Below are 6669 nucleotides of genomic sequence, written 5' to 3' on the forward strand. Positions count from 1 at the left end.
AGGGAGATGACAGACAGTTGGTCTCCTCAACAGGACAGCCATGCAAAGGTGTTCTTTATGCCTGCACAAACTGCTGAACACTGGCCATCTGGAGATTTTACAGTTTTTCCATTCCTAAAGGTTGGTATTTAGTTAAATAGTTTTCATTTCATATAGTTTGTGTGCATGTCCTTATGAAGATATAGAAACTACAAATCAGAGGATTGTGGGTTTGATTCCCAGTCTGGCCACTGAGCGTTTAGGGATTGGTGATAACATTAATTTTATGGCTATTCTCCCTTTGTTGTAATAACAAATTATCATATCAGATATGAAAACTGTTCATTGAAATTTTTCTTGTCTGAAGTAAATGGGAACTTGGCAGGAATGATTCATCAACAGTCTTTTTCCAAATTACATATATACATTATATATTACATGTATAAAGAAACCAAAGCTCCTGGTATTTGGTGTGTTTTTTTTTCTATTTTTGGACCATGCAAAATAACTACAGAGTCAAATAAATAAACTTACATTTTTACTATTAATTAATCCTTCTTTTGCAGACAACCAATGTGTTATTGTCCCCTACCGGTGAAACCGGAGGGGACTTATGGTTTGCGTTCTGTCTGTCAGTCTGTAAGTCCGTCACACTTTTCTGGATCCAGCCATAACTTTAAAAGTTTTTCATATTTTTTCATGAAACTTGAAACATGCATAGATGGCAATATGGAGATAATGCAGGTCATTTCATTTCGTTCCTACCATTTTGCAATCTCTTGTTTTATTGTTAACTTAAACTGTACTTAATTCTAGCATGCCACTATACTTCTTTATGTCATTTGAGCAAATTTCTCATTGTTTTGTAATGTATACATTGTTTAATGTACATTATTATTTCACATTTTGTAGGTGGACTTCAATATGTATGATATACTTATGCTGCCACAGTGTAAAGGCAACAACCACTGGGTTTTGCTAGTTGCAAATGTTAAGTCCAGGAGTGTAACCATTTACGACTCGTTGAGTGGTAACAACACGGCCTTGTTCGATTTGTTCTGGTAAGGTTCAAAGCTGTAATTCATTTTTTTGTTTTACCTGCTTGATATAGCTTTAACAATAGCAGTTGGTGTCTCTGAGCTTGTTATTCGATAATTGAATATGCCATTTTCAATATAGCTTACCACATATGTTCCCCATGTGGAGAAGCTGCTGCACATGCGTTAATAAGAGATAAAAGGTCACATTTAGGGATGATTAAGCTTTTTTTGCCAGTTCCAGTTATCATTCATCTGGCAATATACCAAACAAGATATTCAAAAACTTTGTAAATCTTATTTGTCTTCTATATTTGGATCTTAAATATTAACTTGTTATGACCACCTACACTTTAAAACATGAAAGGCTATATATAAATGTAAGCTTGCTTTCTTAGTTCATTCTTTTTTATTATTGTGTCTTATCTCTTACATATTTCAAATATTGTGTATATATACATGTGTTTGAAAACTGATTACCAAAACAATTTGGTATAGATAAAGTACCGCTTAAGTAGGCACATGATTTTTACCAATTAAATATTTGTTGTAGCCAGTTCATGTGTCAAAGAGCACAAATTGTAAAAGATGGTTTAGAAAAATGGAATTCGAAGCGCCACCTTGCAACAAACAACGCGATGGAAACAGCTGTGGAGTGTTTGCATTGATGGTAATAAATTAGCTTTATATGATTAGTAAATATATTTTTTGCTTAGTAAAGATCTGCATTAACTTTTAGTCAACAAAATAATGGGAGAATGAAGAATATAATCATCGGACCTTTCTGTTGGTGCATTGGTTTTTAGAGCCTTGCATTTTCTTTTTATTTATAAAGGACATGATATTTCATATGTAATACCATAACCTGAGGATCAAACTGTGTTATAGAGTCCCACTTTTGTCAACTTACCCTGAAAATTAGGTTAAACAGGACGATTACACATGTTTCAATTTATTAATGTGTCATATAATGAAAAAAAGCATTCTCTTTGCTCCATTATATTATTTTGTATGAAAAGTTTTTTTTCAGTGTCATGTGATTGTAAATGTATGATGCATAAAAAAATGAATACTTTTCACTGTCAAACTATTGTAATTGCAATTTTATTTTCAGAAATAGTTTTTTTTTAGCCCTTAATCTAGTGAATATATGCTTTTTGTATTACAATCAAATTTGTTTTTTTAAGTTAATTATGAATATTTTATTTCCAGACTGCGGAATGTTTGGTCAGGAAAAAACATCCTACAATGTTGCGACAGCCCCATGTTTTAGTATTTAGAGACTACGTGAGACGCAGACTTCTGTTTCATGGAGTGCGTCAAACTTATCTGTGCGACTCACTCCACTGCAAAGACCCGCACGGCATAATAGAATGGATAGCATGTGATGTTTGCAAACGATGGCTGCATGAGGTCTACGTCTCACAACCTCTATCCCAAGATGAAGATAGCTTTGTGTGTGATGTGTGTATTGCACAATACAGTTGATGTATTGAAACTGTGGGCCCGTCTTATCAAACATTGTACGACATTTTCACCTTACGATGCAATTTTCGATGCGCCATTAATATGTAACCGTCACTTTTATAATTACTTTTGTTGAACATTTCCATTCATTTCCAAAGAAGGACTCAAATATCCATCATAATTATTTGAAACATACAGATCATAATTACTTATATTTTAAAATTACAAAATTCAATCGTAAGTTAACATTTTTGTACGATCATTGATAAGACGGACCCCTGGCTTTAAAAATAAATCAAAGTCAACTACAACTTAAAATTAAAAAAAAAAGAAAAAAAAAGTAAAGCACTATTAAAAATGTGTGTGTACAAAGTTTACCTGCATAAATAGCCTGGAATTGCTTTATTTAAATTCTAGAACAACAAAGCAAATGTTGAAAATCGTTCATGATAGTTCTATGTATATTGTTATATCACTCATTTTAGGGCAATTATAATTTTTTGTTTAAAAAGGCAATCCTACTTAACATTTGCGGATTTTAGGTTATATTGATACTGATTTTTAGGTGATGCCATGTTTTATACAGTTAACTTGAATGTACAGATATTTTCCAATTCATTGCTTTGTAACTGAATTGATGTATTTTTTACCACCTTCCTGAAAGTTTTTTGTTGGAAATTGAGATTTTAATGTTAAAAAGTATGCATTATTCAAGATAGATTAAATCAAATACAAATATTGATACCTGCACATTGATAATATTTCATTCACTATGTGTGTAATTTCCTATCCTTGACATGAATAAGTAATCATATAAGAAACAAACATTTGTTTGCAGCTGGTTGTTACTGCATGTGTAATTTCTATTCAAAATGATGGTTTTAATAACATGTGATTCAATAAGAAATGCATTTCTCATTATGATCATTCAATAATGGATAATCAGAGGAAATATAAAAGTCATCAATTTACATATGAAGTATTAATCACACCATGTTATTCGGGTACAGACAACTGTAACTTTCCTTAATTGATATATGAATAATATTACTATATGTGCTCATGCATACATGTTGATTATTGTTTATGTCTTAATAAACCAAGAGTACCGGGTATATTATAAATATGTGTTGTTGCTCAAAAATATGTTTTTGTAGCAGGAAGTGCTTTGGGCTCGATTAATGTGAGAACTCCACAAAATATTAATAAAATCCTTCTGTGACTTTTATTTCTGAAAACAGAAGTAGCCAGTTACACATCTCCTTAACAAGTAAAGCATAATGAAACTTAATTGTTCTATAATCATAAATTGTTTATATCATATACACACAAAAATATTGATGATTGTAGTGCTCAGATTGCAAAACCAACTGTTTGGCAAAAAAATGCAGATGGTTAGATTATGATGAGTGCCAGCAAAAAAAGAATAACTCTGGAGATAATAATTGATATGATAATCATTGCTTTACAGAATCACAATTGACCTAAATATTTATTTATGTGGTGATGTACTTTTTAATGAGTGCCTTAAGATTCCAAGAACATATTCTTACTTAAAATAAATAATCCCGATGGCGGAAATGACTTATCATTTCATGTTCATGAACCGGTTTTAAAATACTTTGTAGACTTGTAGATCACTTTGTGATCTGTGTTTTAAATGTTAAAATCCAAATAGGATTATTTTTAGTATAATGCATATAGAAAAGTAAAGGAATACACAGGTGTGTAATATGTTTGAAAAACAAAAACAAAATAATAATATTTAAGGATTTTCCATATCACAAAGTGGTTTAATATTGCCACTATATATTTACATACATAGTAAAGTACCAGAATTAGGTGTATATTTAAGGTTTAAACGAAATGTCATACAACAAGATCTAATCGATGGGCAAATAGGCTTATCTACGAACATTAATTAGTAGGAATGCTAGAGCCTGATTTAATAGCTCTCAAATGTTAAGTGAATTTGCATGTAGACATGCAATTATATGGAAAAAAAAGAAAGAAAAAAGATAATATATAATAAAACATAGGGAGTGTAACTCTCAAATCTATATTAATGTTGCAATTGAGTATTGAGTTATTAAAAATTGTAATGTGTTTAAATTTATTATGTGGCTCAATGTTAAACACTTGCAGACAGGGAATATAACTGTAATGCTCCAACGTAAGACCCTGTCTGTATGGAACTTATAGAGGATTGGGCTATGAAAGAAGGACGTCCCCCCAGAGTGGCGTTAAGACAATATTGAAAAGAAATTTGATGGTAATATATATATTTACAGGTAATAGCTTGCCTGTCGCCAAACAGATGCCTCTTTAGGGCCACATAAAAATCAAAGGTAAAACAATGTACTTTACAGTTAAAAATTTGACAGTTAAACATTTGACAAAACAATGTTTATACATAAAAGCAGATTATGTACAGAATGTAAATATTATATGCACTTATTGATAGGTAAAAAAACAAGTTGCCACCCTGGGGGGTTAATAGAAGGAGTTTGGAAGTGTAGGTAGGTGTGGTGGGGTGGGGGGTTTCCAGCAGGGGCAAATCAACTTGGGTTTGTGTAGGGGAGATAATTTTGTATGGAGAAGTATTGATGGTTTTGTCTCCTAGACCAGAGGGAGTGCACGGTAAATGAAACTAAGAAAACTACACATGGTGATTAATAAATAAAAAGAAAGAGATACCAATCAAGCTTATATTGACAGACTAAATAAACGATGATAGTAGTAACTATAATTGTAAATATATTATAGGCAGTGGCTAGTCTTACGGCCCCGTACGGCTAGACAAGAGGCTCGCTGTACGGCTCTGTACGTTTAGCCTTTCCTATAAGCGACCACATTGAGAAAGTGTAGACATTAGTTATGCAGATTTATTTAGGAAGTTGTTCCCCTTGAATAGTTGCCTGTTTGATGTTAAAAAAGTATCAAATCAACATATTTTCATGAATATGAAAATATTCTATTATTTTAATGAAACATGTTATTGATGTGTTATTTTTTTTTTAAATAATTTGTGTCAAGTGATATAAATGACATATAAATTTATAGCTTGTTTCCTCCTTTAGCTTTCCAGCTTTTAGTATTTTGTAGTTTTATAAAAACAGGTTTCTGTCATACTTTGTTTTCCTATAATTTTGTGTGCAATAGGATTTTCCATTTTATCCATTTTACATTGCATGTAACGGGATCTTCATAAATTGTCGTATGATAAATTATTAAATTCTTTAATAATTCTGTTTGTTCTTCGATAATCGGTCATTATGTGCACCAAGATAAAACTTGGGAGTTGAAACATGCGGTTTATTAAGTCCTATAGAGAAATATTTGTTTGCTGTTATTTTTCTTTTACATGTTTTTGTTCATTTGTTTATTGAATCTATTTTATTATTATTTGTTTATGTTTTAAATATTTCTGAAACTTTATACATTAAATGCATGATGTGAACTTCAAAATGTGCTTACAAAATGAGTAGTGCTTTGGGAAACCGAGGCTTAACGCAAGTGCGTAACCTGCTTTTAATTTGATTTATTGTTATCATAAAATAAACTGCACAATTGCTTACATAAAATTAAGCGTTTCTAACATTATACAATAAAAAAGATATTTAAGATTTATTTTTAAAGATATATTTATGTGTTATAACAGCCATACGGCTAGACAATCTCCATAGGAAAGGCTATACGTACAGAGCCGTACAGCTAGCCTATTGTCTAGCTGTACGGGGCCATACGGCTAGCCTCTTGTCTAGCCATACGGGGCCGTATGACTAGCCACTGCCTATATTATAATACAATAATTTTCCGGTGTACATGTCAAGTAGCTAAACTAATGATAAAAACAGCGATTAGGATTATACATTTCTGGAACTGAATTTGGTTTATAATCAGTTTTTAACTTTTTCTATCTGAAATAATATATATATAATCTGAATTTTTTTTCTTAAATCAATGTTATATCTTTGTATTAAAACACTGCAACAATGTAAATTATGCATCACCATATTTATTTACAACGTTATGCATGTACATCATCGATATATATTATCATTTGAAACGAAAATCGTTTTAAAAATCAAATGTTTGCATACTGTTTTGATATCTTTGTTGTCAACAACGTGTTTTCGTTCAACGTCCGAAAAAAAGATGTCCGAAAATAAATGCAATGTGTTAA

The 6669-nt window shown here is 31.2% G+C and overlaps 1 long non-coding RNA gene across 1 annotated transcript; it reads left to right on the plus strand.

Annotated features, from left to right (window-relative positions):
- LOC127834411 (uncharacterized) lies at window positions 1–2807 on the plus strand. The gene is made up of 4 exons (XR_008027926.1): window positions 1–120; window positions 892–1040; window positions 1570–1686; window positions 2229–2807. It is a non-coding gene; the product is annotated as an uncharacterized LOC127834411 (long non-coding RNA).
- The last annotated feature ends 3862 nt before the right edge of the window (window positions 2808–6669 follow it).

Source organism: Dreissena polymorpha, chromosome 6 (assembly GCF_020536995.1).
Source record: "Dreissena polymorpha isolate Duluth1 chromosome 6, UMN_Dpol_1.0, whole genome shotgun sequence".
NCBI classification, from domain to species: Eukaryota; Metazoa; Mollusca; class Bivalvia; order Myida; family Dreissenidae; genus Dreissena; species Dreissena polymorpha.